This window comes from Lonchura striata, chromosome 4 (assembly GCF_050655825.1).
Source record: "Lonchura striata isolate lonStrDom1 chromosome 4, ASM5065582v1, whole genome shotgun sequence".
Taxonomy (NCBI): Eukaryota; Metazoa; Chordata; class Aves; order Passeriformes; family Estrildidae; genus Lonchura; species Lonchura striata.
The window spans coordinates 35,914,654-35,929,845 of record NC_140706.1 but is presented as its reverse complement, the minus strand read 5'-3'; positions in this window follow the sequence as shown (position 1 = coordinate 35,929,845).

The window sequence follows — 15,192 nt, the reverse complement described above, 5'->3', positions numbered from 1 at the left end:
AAAGTAGCTGCTTTGAAAGGCAATGTGAAAATAATATTAGAGTGCAAGTTTTTCCATATTTTGATGGTTTTTGCTACAGATTAGCAACTAAAGCCAAAAAATCAATCACAATAAAAAGAGAAAAGATAAAAGAAGTTTAAATTTCATTTCTATAGATTTTATATAAAAGTTTTGAATAGACTATGGGTAGCTGAAAATTTTAACTTGTCATAAAAATGCCCCTAAACAAAATATTTCAGCCAAAAACTTGTCTGGTTTTAGTTATTTGGGAGGGAGGAGGTTGAGGAAGAATTAAAATTTTACAATATGGGTCTAGAAGTGCTCTTCTGCACTTGGTTATGTAAATTTAAGACATATCTCCCTCTTGGCATGATTTGCAACACAATAATGGAGCAATGTTGAGAAAACCATGCTATAGCCCTCAACTTAAATTCCCAGAATCGTCAATCTGGCAGCTGTCACAGTAAAACATTTACATAATTTTTAAATTACAGACAATTATACAAAACCCTTCTCCATCAAAGGCTTGGTTTCCTTTCCTGCCCTTCCCCTGAAGTCAATAGCAAAATGTCCTTTCTCGCAGTAGGAAAAAGTGCCTTGGTTATACTTACAAAAGAGCATTGTATGTTTGAAATCATATTTTTGTTTTTACCTAGTACCATGAGATTTGAAAAAGTATGTTAGTAACGGAGATGCTAAAAATAGTAGCTAAGAAGTCTTTGATGGTAAGCACAGTTCAGGCAGAATATACATGATGATTATTTATGGAATGCTAAGAAATAAACATGCGACTATGGCTTTCTGGTTTTGTAAAAGTGTAGACTCTCATGACTTGGAGTTAATCATTAATGCTTTTTTCTCTTCTTTTTTTGGATGAGAAAAAAATCAGCATTTTTCTAAATGACTGAAAATTGTAATTGTCAGTCAAGGAAACAGTTTCTCTCTTGTCTCTTTTTTCTTGCCGTCATCCCTTCAGCTATCTGAGAATTACATTTTTTACAGCTGTTAGAATGAAACAACACAGGATTGCTCTTTTCTGTCCCTGGCGCTGTGAATATTTTAGCCAAATTACAGACAGATGGATAGATGAATATGATGCAAGTATGAATGACCTGCCAGTGGTTTCATTTCAGGTGGCAAGGTAAGCCTGTGTGTGTATGTCTATATAATGTACAATGTTTGTGTGTAGGCCCATGTACTCACATGTGCTGTGACTGCTGTTTGGCCAGTAATGTGAGACAAAAAAGTGAGAGAGAGAGAGAACCTGAGTGCTTTTTGTATGTTTTTTATAATTATTCACAAAAGCATTTAGCTATAAAAAGCTAAATCCAAATGTTTTTTTTCTTTTGCTAAAGCAGCTGTTCATATGAGAAAAAAAAAAAAATAAAAAAGGAAAAGAGACAAACCCAGCAACTTTTCTTTGATTTAACTTCAGGATGAATACTCTCGGCTGCTCCTCTGGTGATGCCCACAGTGCCGTGGAGCAGTGGACCTTGCCCCTTTTTGTAGTTAACTGGTGAAAAAGACTGCATCTGCTTATTCTCAGGCATTAATACAGCTAAAGGAATAAGACATCAGAGGCCTGCAAATGAGAAGGTCTTTTTAAATTTACAAAGCATTTGCTCCTGAATCCACCTCAGTCAGTTTGGGGAAAGCGCTTTTGGCACCAAGTCACCCTTCAGGGAAAGACTGATAATGATCACTAGAGACATACTACGGGCTCCTGCCTCACTCACTTCAAAGGCCTTCTCTCTTAATCAACATTAAATCATCATTTTGCCTTGGATATAGGGACAGCTGTACACAATCTATTTGTTTTAAAACAGATTAGGAATGGGTTCTCTGCCAGAGTATAAGCTGCATGATAAATGTACTTTAAAGCCATAACTAGGAAAAAACATCGCTCCCTTCGTTAGTTGGATTCCAGTACTAGCTGAGAACTCACATTGTTCCAGGACTGGACCCTTTGGTAGTTTGGCTGTCCCCAAGAGCACTCAGGCAATATGACAATTTTGGAAAAATCCAGTGTCTGTTGATATGTCTTCTAGTGAATTTTCCATGAAAAGCAATAGTCACGAGAGGTAGTGTAAGATTGTGTAGGTCTGCTTTCTTCCTTTTTTTTTAATCTCAGAGTTAAAACCCCTATTTCATCCACTGACAGTCTCACAAGGTGACAACAAAGGCCTTTTATTACCCAGTTAAAAGTTGATGGCCAGATAGTTGTTAAATAATTAAGTAAAGGCCCTAAATTACAGGGGGGAAAAAAATCACTTCTCTTGATCCATGCTGGAGATATTTTTGTATAGTTGCTAAGCACCTCTCTATAAGCTGTTTTTCTTGCACAGTATATATGCACTGGAATGTGCAAAATTTAAAAGAAAAGTCTAGCAACTAGACATATTTCCAGAACAGGACATTATGTATGAAAAGCAGTGGTTCCCAAAAAAAGATGTGGGAGTCAAAATGAGTACACAAAAGAATATTCTGAGAACAACATTGTGATGAAATGAATTACTCAATTTTTGCATGGGCAGAGACAATATTGTTCATGAAACACTGAAATGAGTCCTTCCTAATCTCCATTTAAAAATATATATATTTATTGAAAATAAAAAGATAAAAGTATCACAAAGAATACGTCTCATAATGAGAAAATTATAATGTTCAATCTAAAAAAACCAACAAAAAGATTGGCAGGCAAAGTGATTGTATGATACTAGCTCCTTCACAGGGAGAAGACAGTTTTTAATACTTTACATATTAGAGAAATGCAAAATTAATTTAAGAAAGTTTAAGCAAAAATGAGACAAACTCAAATTAAAAATGATGCTGAGCTTCTAAGAGGGACCAGTAGAAAAATCTGTCAAATGAGCTAGTACCTTCTGCACTTGCTTATTTTCTTGCTGTGCTTAAGCCAAAACCAATCAACTTTTTGGGGGGCTGTATCTTAATTAAAAGCATTAGCTGCTTTAATTCAAATTGCACTCCACTCAGAAGAAGCTGAGTGAAATGCAGTGCCTTCCAAAATAAGAGTGATACAGCTGGACAGGATGAGCTAACCTCTCATCTTGAGCCAAAGCTTTTCTTACATGTCCTTAGTTCAGGTACACTTGGTGGCACTGCATGGCATTTTCAAGCATCTGCTTTAACTGAACATGAATCATAGGCCTGAGCATGTGAATTTCTGTGCCAGTGGATGTCACCAGTTACACAAAGAGAACACATGCAAGGGATTGGGACTGTTGTGCCTACTCAGAATGACAATAATTCATATCTATTTGTTTGGACACTTTTCTCAAGACAAGAAAATAAATTACAAAAAACAAAAGTTCAAATTGTTTACATTTTTATGATCAATCACAATTTTGCCTTAAGCATTGCTCTCTCTTTAAATACACAAGACAGAAAATAAATGTTTGTTCCTGATATTCTTATGAACAAATTCAGAATATTCTACTCTAAAAGAAGTCTGATTGTTATTCCTGTCTTTATATATATATATGTATATATATATATATATATATATGTATATATATATATATATATATGAATGTTCTATTTTATGATAAAGATAATTGAAGATGAGGAAGTTTGCCAAACAACTGGAAACCCAGAGTAGCAAGACAGATTTTACCACTGACTTGTTTGCACACCATGTTTATCACATGGTAAACAGGGAGTAAATGAGAAATGTACCCTAGCTTCTTTATGTCAGTACTGTCATAAAGAATATTAGACTTCCAAGAAGCCAGCCATGGGAATAAAGAGAGAAGGAAAGACAACTAGATTAAATTTTAGATAGCAAGCAGTAGAGGGAATCAGCTAAGCAAAGGGAGATGAGGATATTAATTCAGTAAAAACTGGGTAAATTTTTGGCAAAAAAAAATATTAAAGATTAAGAGGGGAAAATCCTAGCAACATGGAGCAGAAGAAAACCCACCATGTGTGGAAAACTGCCTCCTATCTAGAAAAGGGCTTCACTCAGTAGAGCAGAGCAAGAGTATTACACTGAATAAAGAGAGGCCCGTTCCTATCCTGCCAGAGAACATATTTTTCAATGGATGAGAATGTACCAGATCATCAAGCTAGTGAGCAGGATGCAAGGAAGGAAAAGCCATATAAAATGAATCTTATGCATTTGAAAAACAACAGAATGCAAATCAAGGCAACATAAATTATAGGGAGGGAGTGAAAGTTACTCCAGGGGTTTTATCCCCTGCCCCCACAGGATACAAGTTATTTCCTTTGAGTTTGCAATAGTAATTTCAAAATGCTACTCCTGGCACTGACTGAGCCACATGTATTTTCAGCACTTGGCAAGAAGACATTTAGAAGATAGAGGTTGTTCCTTTACTTGGGAAAGGGAATTGAACTTCTTGCACTGTGACAGTAAATAATGCGTTTCTCCACCGAGGTCACCACTGCACAGACAACAGTAAATTTGGCATTTCCTAATTTTTTTGCTCCTTGACTTTACTACCTAAATAGCTTATTCTCTTCACTGAGTAGTTGTCCACATGGAGTCCATTTTTATTGTGCGTGTGCTCATGGCTAGCTCAGGCATAGGGAGCACGTACAGTCCAAGAATGGACTACATGTGCATAACACATTTCAAAGAAGTACAGTTCCTGAGAGGTAAATAACTCCTTACTAGTGGCAATATTGACTATATTAAGAGAGGATTGTCTGACAATTGCCAATGCAAATTGCTAGTAATCTTTCATAATGTATACTAGATAGACACGGTTCTGATTTCTCAACAAATGTTCACAACTGAGTAATTCCACAAAGTAGAGACAATTAGTAATTTGATGTCCCTTTGTAAAGCACATCAGACCGACTAAATATTCCAAAATTAATTTCCAACAATGTCCACCAGTGTGTTATAGTTCTCAAATAACTATATGCTATGTTATATAAAAATGCTAAATGGTGTCCATAATTAACATTAATGACGAGGGAAAGGCTATGACTTTCATTTATGAAGGTAATTATAGGACATAGGAATAGCCATTTTGAATTAGATCTAAGCCCATGCCTGTAACATTGACAAGTAGCAGATATTACAGGAATAAAAGGCATAGCAACCTCTCCTTTCCTGTGCAATCAGACACTGTAAGTCTGTCCCACCAGGCTTTCCTGTGAAAGGGTACATATGCAAGAAGGTAGCAACTGGCCCATATTTACCTTCTTATTTACAGAATTCTGTTTTCCAGAATTCTCTTTCATGCTGTGAAAGACTGCAGCCTCTTGCCAGAAGACAAAAGGAGATTTTATAAATCACTGATATTTGCTGAGGAAATAATATCATACTCTTCAGAGAAGCCATGGCATGCTGAATGCCAACATCAAGCAAAAAACCCAAAGTGTAAATCTGAATTTATTCCTGCTATATCTAGAGGTACTACTGAGATTACTGTGTTCAGCGTTAGGGTATAAAACTCGATAACTGAGCCTTTTTGAACAGGCAAATTGAACTTTGATTTTCAGTTTAATCTAGTATTAAAAGTAAAAGTAAAACTAAAATTGAGAAGGACAAACCACTTTTCTGTATTTTTAATCACTGAGTAATTTCATTTCTTTCTTGTGGGAAGAGACACTTGTGTTAGTTACAGCTGAACATAAGAAATATGGTTTTAGTAGTTTATGTATTTCCTGTCTTGCTTTGTCAGTAGCTATAATTGTGAAAAATTGGTAAACTTAAAAGAATTCATATTGATAGCTTCTCTTTCAAGTATTGACCAACGTACGTCAACATGCAGTATCACATAATTTGGAAACTCAAATATATACCTGACAGATACAAATAAGAAAAAGGGGGGCATCTAAATCATGGCTAAACTGTATCTGGTTTGGGTCTCGTTGCTCTTTTTAAGATCTGATTAAGAGACTCAGAGCAGGCAGATTTGCTTATAGGAAGCTATTCTGCAAATTATAATGAGGTGGTCAGAATCTCAAACTGTCATGAAGTTGCTTGAATTCATTGTTGTATCTGGCCACCAAATTAGAGACAATGTCAGGACTTGTATGGAAGCAAAGTGAATTGATGTTGCTGTCTTTATGTACCTACCTAGATGAGAAAGGGTTAAGCATGAGTTAGGGATGCATGTGAAAATATATGGGTGAAGTAGGAAAAAAAATTCTCTTCTAGCTTGAGCCACTCCATCTGTTCCCTTAATTCAGTGGCAGACCTTGATTGGACCCTGGGATCCGCTAGTCCCACACTTCATACAGCTTCTCTCTGTAAATTAAGTTGTTGGCCTATGTTACTGAGGGTTTAGGAAGGTGAGTGATGACCTTGGTTTGAGTATGTTTGTATAGAAACATGTCACTGTAGGGTGATGTCTTTCCTCCAGGGACATAGGGCCCAATACTAACCATTTGTTAAGAAAATACCAAAGCTAAACATATCCAGTGTATGAAAGGATCCAACACCCTTGCCAAGTGTAACTTACACTCATCTTTAAAACATCAATGTACACAGCATTTTAAAGGTTATTTTTAGCACTTGTCTTTTAAACTGCTTCCCATCTGATGTTAACATCTTGCAACTTTCAAACTAATATGAGTTATTTTTATTATTAAAAAGGGAAATGTCTTTAATATAGTGTATTATGACAATATGTTTAATATATATTTTAAAAAGGAGATATAAAATAGTATTTATTCTCAAGAATCAGGACACATAATTCCAGAGAAGTACCACAATGCTTTCAAGTTCTGTGTTTCTTTATATAGCTAAGATTAAAAGTAAAACTTTAATGACAATATATTTCTCCTTTATTCCTGCTTCCCTGCAGTATTTTTCCAGCAGTGATCTACGTTCCTATGTCTGATGCATGCCTATTGTTTGGACAATCAGTTGTAGTTATTCAATTTTCTGGGAAAGTTCTGTTAAATCATTTGTATTTTCTTACAGCATTTATTTCAAAATAATACAGTAAGGAGTTTAGTCAAATCAGTAATTTTCTTTAGCTTGTGAAGTACACTGGAAAACATGAAGACAGAAATTCATATTAGAACCACAGTTTTCAAGCCAGGTAGTCTTAAACCCAAATTCCTAAATATGCTTTTAGACTTGAACTTTAGGCATCTGAGTCTGAAAGTGTTGGCCGTGTTTCATTGAGGCTTGATTAATGTATAGTCAGGATGTTTTTCCATACAGCCAGCCTATAAACTTTACCTTTCTAAAGTTCAGCCCATACTTACTTGGTATATCTTTAAATAATTTACCTTCCGTCCCTACACTTTTTAAAATATTTCAGACTATTTCAGTTTATGAAACTGTTGTGAAACTGATGATCTGGTGCTAAAGCTTCTCCAGAATGTATGAGGGGTAGCTGGAGCAGGGGACAGCCTTTGTTTAAACAGAAAAGGATGAAATTTTAGTCCCATCAGAGTCAGTGGAAGCTTTGCTGCTGGCTTCCACATGGCCTGGATTTTACCCAGGTATCCACCTTTGGTCTCAAGTGATGTAAATCAAGCATGACTGAACCAAAGACTGTGAGGATGCAAAATGCAAGACTCATATGTGAAGGGATATCAGGCCAAAACCAGTCAGAAGAACTATGAAAAGCTGGTCAAAGGAAACTATCTGTATAGACAAGGGTGTACTTTAACATTTTCTGCCCTGCAGAATTTTCTCCAAAAGTATTTTTCAGGAAATACAGTCTACCACCATGTAAAATATATATGCTATATATGTGGGGTTTTAGCTTTTCCACAATATCTAAAGTAGTTATGTAAAACTGATGATGAACTATTTCTAAATGTCTCCTTTCCTCCACAGGTAAACAACCTTTTTTTCATATCTGAACTGCTACAAATTGCCAAGTCTTGCTCCCTCCAAAATAAACAGAAAAGCAAAAATATGTTTTAGTTGTTCTTCTATTGCAACTGTGCCATTCTATTTAAAGAAGTGTATTAGATAGGAATGACAATGTAAAGAATGCACTCAGGGTCTTTAGCTGAAAATAATCTTTATTTACAATAGGTTTTGGATAATTTTTTTTGAAACTGTCATTCCATTACTTTTTACATAAATCAATGCAGAAAAGAAATGTGTTTGAGAAGAAGTGGGAACTAAAGGTCATACCATGCAAGAAAAGACATGTGCTTTATTTGGGCCAGCCCTGAAGAACAGAATGAACAGATTGAACAGATATCTGGAGAAATGTTCTGAATGTTTTCTGGGTGAGAAATAAATTAATAAATTAATAAACTTTAAAATAGAATAAAATGTTAAGTGCATTTTGTTTTATACTGAGTGCAAAGAAGAAAATAACAAACCCTTTTAAGAGCAGCCAGGATATTATTCCAAGAATAACTTCAAGAGATGCAAAAGCAGGGTTGGATGGCATTAAGCAAAATGCTCTGCAGGAGCTGGGTGAAAACCACCTGTACCCCACTCCTTCCAGAACACATCTCCCTTTTATGACAACTTTCAGACTCTAATGAAAGAAACCAAAACTTTTAAAACCCTCCTAGCAGCAAAGAGGTCCCTACATTTAAATTTTTCTGTCAGAAAGAGAAAGGGCACACCAGGGAGTCCTATGATATCCATAGTGCTGTCAGCCAAACTCCAGAGGTGTGTGCTGGAGCTGGCCACCAGCTTGATCTTAGTTTTAATTGACATGGTGGGCTGAGAGCTGCAGCAGGGGAGAAGGTGGGCTCTGCTGAGGAAGGTTTGCTTCCAAGCAGAGAAACAGGTGAGTAGGTGAGGCAGTCACCTCTGAAACTGCCTCAGCTTGTGGTATCAAAACCTATAGACTGGGGACCTTGCCCTACTCAGCTGGTCAGAGCTCAGATTTCAGTATCCTTCTCTATCCTATCTCCTTGAGCTAGGTTTTGTTAACTTTTCTTTATCAGCAAGAAAACATATACAGAAGTCTCTCACAAATTAGAAAGCTCCTCACTGTTTGGGCGAGCAGAAAATGCCATAAACTGGCTAAAAATTGAAATCAGATGTTGGAAGATGTGCTGCATCTGCAAACATTATGACAAAATCTTTGGTTTATGAGGGATTCTTCAAGAACCCATTCGCCATCCCTACCTGTGGAAGGAAGATACTTCTTCAGCTGAGATCACCCCAATTATCACAGAGATGGAACATCTTTGCAGGATAGTTGGACAACAGCTGCTCCTTCTTCTTCTCTGCTTCTTGCTGCTTCCTGCCATTGCTTTTTTCCTGCCAGGTCTGAGTAAGAATAAATTCCTACTGGGACAGTGATTAAATATAAAACGATGAATATCTACTTGAATTTATTTCCCACTACCCCAATTTTTCCAAGAGCTCTGATAGAGAACAAAGAGAATGAATCAAATGAGATAATAGGCTCTACATTTTGAACCATTTTGAAAAGAGATGCTACTATAAAAGGTCAGCAGTATCTTGCTCCACTTTTTCTTTCTTTGAGTTGTGAATTGGGCATAATTATAAGACATTTTTAAGAATATGCTAGCTGATCTCAGTTTAACAACAGAAGCTTCCTTTCCTTAGGGTCAGTTACTTTGTGGTCCCAGATAGAGGAGAGGGTCATGGGCTGAACAAAGTCTGTTTATAGGTGACACTCCAAGTGAATTTACAAGCCTCTTTGAAGACTTCAATGAGTTCTTGTCTACAAGAGCTCCTTGTGTGGCTTGTCGTCCACTTGTCAGATATGCGTATTTTTAAGCTGATTGAAGCAAATCTGAGAAAATACTGGTTTCCTGGGGTTTTGCTACTCTTTGTCTTGATAAACTATCAACACTTCTAGCATTCAATTTATTATTATATTCATCACTTGTATAGTAACTTTGATGAATAATTTTTTGTCTTGGTTAGTACCAGCAGCCCTAGATGCTGTATATTTCCGTAACCACAAGACCTGAGCAACCAGGGGGACTAAATGGAAGTAGAAGTGGCAGGAAGGCTATGTAAAAGATCTTTTTGCATTCTGTTTATTAATACTAAATGTAGAGAATTACAAGAAAAATTAGTTACACCCTGAAAAATTCAGACTTTCATTTAAATATTTAGAAACAAAATTATAAGCCTATGTTTACTGCATGTTTTTAACCTATTTTTGTTAGGTAAGTAACATATGACTCACTCAATTATATCACCTTCAGATCCTCCCTAGAATTAACTGTTCTAGTAAAGAATGAAAAGTGTATGACTGCACCACTTGAAGGCAAGAATATTATGGTTTCAAATTTTAAACCAGATTTTGTTAAAATGTATTTTTAGTAATATTTTTAAGGGAAAGTGTGCAGATGTCAGGCAGTATTCGTGTGCAGATCTGTGAATATATTTCTATTTTGGTAAGAGTTTAATTTTGCTGTAGGCAAAAATATGAATGAAAAATATGTAATTTTATGTGAAATAAATGGCATTATAAACAGAAAACAGGCCGAGCTTTCAAAATCCAGATTTGAACTCTATTTTTTCAATAGTTGATAATTTATTTTCCTTTATCCACTTAAGAAATGAATTTAGTGCGTGAAACTTTGGCACAATTGACACCTGAGTTTGTCACATCATTTTCCCTGACTGGGGTGTTTGGATTTGTGCTCTGATGAACTTGTTCTGTAAGAAATTATAAGAATGTTTCCTGGCAGGCTATCTGAATTTTTCCACAGTGCATTTATTTTTTTGGAGATAATTTGTTGTGTCTGTTAGGACTCATTTAAGAAAACCCTCCAGCAGCAGAGTACCTAAAGAGCGGTTACTTTTCAGCTCTTTTCCTTTAGAATTTAATTCAAGTTGAATTTTAGTTTTATTACCCTTTCCCTCCCCTGTATGGCAATCCCCTGGAGAAAAGTTGGCACCCGGGGATGTTAACAAGTAACATAACCCCAAGGTCCCAGCGAGGAGAGACACAGCAGAGGGGAGCGAGAGCTGGGGAACAAAGGGGCTTGGAGGGACAGAAATCGAATCAGCCCCCACTAAATTTCTTCCTAGGTCTTGTGGCACTACATAGACAGATTCCCCTTCCTCCACCTTGAAACAGGGAGTCGAAAACTAGGCTGAATGAAGAGCAGCGGTGGGCACCAGCGAACAGAAAGCAGCGCTGGTCCTGCCCCTGCGGCCGCGGCTCTGCGGGAGCAGCTTCAGCGCTCAGGGCTCAGCAGCACCGGGGTAGCGGCAAGGAGCAGTGCGCTGCAGGAGGTTTTGTTTACCAAACACAAACAAATCTTGAAAATTCTATGCAAGAGCAACATTGAAGACATGCTAAAATTGAGAAATCTAGGCTTTGAAAATGGAAACACCAAATTCATGGACTTTATTTTTTTGCAGCCTGAGCTCCGCAGCCCTAATTCTATTATAATGTGAGTGAGCGTTAAGATGTGACTTCTAGTTTTGCTAACTCACAAGGTTTGAACATTATAGTGTGAAATCTTTAGCATACTAGTGAGGTCCAGATATACAAACAAGGAACTTTCCATCACAGAAACATTTGCGCTGAATTTGAAAAAATTATATCTTAAGATACTTTTTGAAATGTAACTTCAGAACTAATTTGAAGAATATTTTTTTTAATTCCCCTGTAAGGATCACCAACATTTTAGAACTTGAGAAAAAAAGGTGTATGATACAATCAGAAGCTAAGTCAATAGTAGTTTAATCCTGTTAATGCGTTTCAAACTGAGAAAATAATAATTTTAGCCATCTGACTTCCACAGTGGTGGGAGAGTGAAAAATTTCTTAAGCACAAATAAATTTATCACAAGATTTTCAACAATGCTGAAATTATAATTTAAAATATTTCTTTTACTGCAAGACATGTTAAATAGTGATATTTGGAGAAAACATGAAGATAAGTAGGAGAAATTAACATAATACAGGAATAAATAAATTTTTTCCTACTAATCCCACAGAAAATTGTACTGAAATAGTAGGGGGTTGAGTACCAGTGTGAAATTTTGTTTGCTTCCTCTCGATTCAACAGTTTTTAGTTGTAATTAAAAGCCCTTGGACGGCACAGACATGAGGAGCAGTAGTTTATTTGAGGGTTTTCTATTGCCACCTAGTGGCTCCCACGCCCTTCCCCTGCCCCGGGCTCGGGCTCCCGAAAGCTCAGCTGTAGGGGAAAATGCTTTTGATAACTGGCAGGAGAGAGAGGTGCAATTCTTTAATTTTTTAGGCATAACAAGAAAAGCATGAATTTAAATTTCCTCATTATATGGACAAAAAAAAAATTCTTTGAGTAACTAAGATATCCCCCAGCTGATATAAGTTAAGACCCATACAGTAACTCAGTAATGAACACTACTTTGAAAAAGAGAAGTTTATACAAATGTGCTTTTTGTTGTTGCTGTTGTTTGAAACAGATTATATAGATTTGATTTGATTCTGTCTTGCCTGGGTTTTAGTCTTCTGAAAGCCTCGCTGATTTCTGTAGAATTGATACATTTTTATCTCTGAAGCAAAACCTGCTTATACTCTTCTGTAAAGAAATATAACTCCATGTTGGTCGTGACAGGGTACATTGAGATAAACTGTAAAAAACATAAGTACTTCAGTTTTCTTTACTTTTTGTTGATAATGGCAAATATTAAAAAAATTATGGGCTTTCACCCCTGCATGCTGACATCTGAGAGTTAAAATAGAAATGAGTAAGAGTCTTAATACCTCATACTTATGCCACCATAAAGTCTGTGGTTTCCCTGAAGCCAGTGGAGGTACTCATGTCTATGGAGGTAAGACTTACTGTAAATTAAATTAGATTGAAACCCACAAACCTGAATAAAGTTCAGAAGCTTTTCATTGTACCTAGTCTCATGTGGATAGTAGAGTACTGTAATGTAGATTATAATACATAACACCTGTATGTAAGAGCTCCTTGTATCAGAGTTTCACTTCTCCATGAAAGAGTTTTTCAAAATATACTTCCTCTTGTATTAAAAACTTTCCTCCATAAAAATCTGCAATTTTTTTTAATTTCAGTATAGACTAAAAAAATATGATTTTACTTCTTGGAAGTTCTATTTTAATGACAAATAAAAATTGTAGGGATTAATTTTTGCCTTCACTGCTTCAACAGAAATAGTGTGCTCTGAGTGATAACCACTCCTCCTTTTAAAATAAACCACACACTTTTGCCTTGGCAGACACTCAGCTCTAGAAGACTTATCTGCTTGTAAAGTTTTCCTTTGCATACGTGGTCACTCAGTTTAAACACATTTTAAAAGTATGGAGCAAACTACAGAATGGAAAAAAGTGTGAGGGCTTTGATATATATTCTATTTTTACACCATGAATATGCAGCTAATTCTCTCTTTTTAGATGAATGATTCATTCCCCTGGACTTGGTATGTCTTTCAGTCACAAGAATTGCCCATCTCAAACTTTGACTTCCTGCAAATGGAGGCTTTTCTGAATATTTTAAATGCACAAATTGGCTGGGAACAGGACTGCTAGGAGCCTGACATGGAACTTGGAGACACGCATTAATTTTCACACTCAGGCACAGCCTTCCTCTGTAACCTTGACCAGTTCACTTAGGCTCAGATTTTCAACACCTTTAAAGCACTTTAAGAGGTACTTTTACAATTCTCTTCTGCCTCAGTTGCCCACCTGTAAAATAGCCTGCTCCACGGTGGCACCTGTATTCCCTGTCTTGTGCTTGTTTGTGGAGGGTATTTAGGAAGAGCAAAGCACTTACCTGGCTTTTGTCTCTGCAAATCCCTCTGAAAGACTGAAACTTCTTGGAGGTTCAGCCTGTCCTCCCACAAGAGGATCTACCTCAGCTAAGTTGAGGAGGCCCCGTGCTGGGTTTAGGCTTTGAGTCACTGCCACGTTTCAAGCAGTAAAATAGAACAGGAAACCAATGTGAGTGGTCATTCTTCAAACTGAGTGTGGCTTATTCACACTGAAACTTCTAAATGCAGAGTGAGCAATTGCAACAATTCTACCAAAAAAAAAAAAAAATGAACACAGCTGATGGAAGAGACAGTATACTTCAGGGAGTATTCCAGGGCTATCTGCCAATCCTGCACCCATGCTTGCTTGGCAGCTGCCAGACAGGAGCTGAGCTGATGTCCCTAGGAGCAGTAGCATGTCCAGCAATTCCTGATGGAAAGTAAAGCCAGGAAGAGCCATCACCAGATTGCAATTCCAGGTTCCTTACTTAAATACAATTGACTTATCTACCTAGATATATGTGTATTTACATAAACATTTGAATCAGGAATTCAGTTGTCAAAATTCCTGGTTCACAGGGAAAAATTTCAGCATTCTCTTGCATTATATCTTCAAGTGCTTTAAAGTTCATCACTTCAATATGATTTAGTAAGAAAATACATTTAATATGAGAATTTTTCCATATTGCTCCTTTTTTTTTATTCAGTCTAGCAACATTTTTTTCTCCTGAATGTCCTGCTTATGCTAATGCAATAACAGTCTTTGAAGCACACTCTAAGTGATTTGTTTGTATCATATTTCAGTTATTTTTCTGAGTAAATTTAAACTCTGGGGTTCTTTGTTTGGTTGCTTGACTGCTTTTTGGGGAGGGTTTCTGATTTTTTTTTTTAATGGGAAACATAGGTTCCAAATGCTAGGGTATTTTTTCTCAATTAACACAAGAAAAAAGCCTTTTTCAAGCCTTTAAACTCATCTGTTGTGCTTCAATATAGTGAAAAGTAAAAATACCTTAGTTTTAGGAGTGGTATCAGCCAACTGAAAAATTTCCCTGGTTAAAGACAGGAATCAATGGAAATATTAAGTTATTGTTACAGCTCAGTCATGTGTTCTGTTTCCCAAGTGCTCTGTGCTGCCAGATTAAACTGTGGTTTACAGGGTTAGGCACTTGTGCCAGGTATCCTGCTCCCACAGGGCAGTTGCACTCCAGACAAATGTAAACTTTCCATGTGGAGCATTGCAATGGCTCTGTCTAAGCCACAGAAGCCCAAGAAAAATTTCTGTAAGGACATAACCTAGAAAAGCTCAACAGCTCACTGATGGGGTGGGAAGGTCACAGGGAAATGCTGGTCACTTGGATGCCTCAGATTGTAAATATCTTTCTGAAACATTGGGATGTTTTGTGCATCTGCAGCGAGTGAGCAAAAAGGAGAATGAGGCATGTGGGAAAAGACTGAAAAGTCTGAGATACTGAGAAGTGCTTCTAGTTGCTCTCCAACAAGCTCAGTGATTGATGATGGGTTTTTGTGTCTCTGGGTTGCAATGAGTATAGATACTCAGCACCAGAGCCC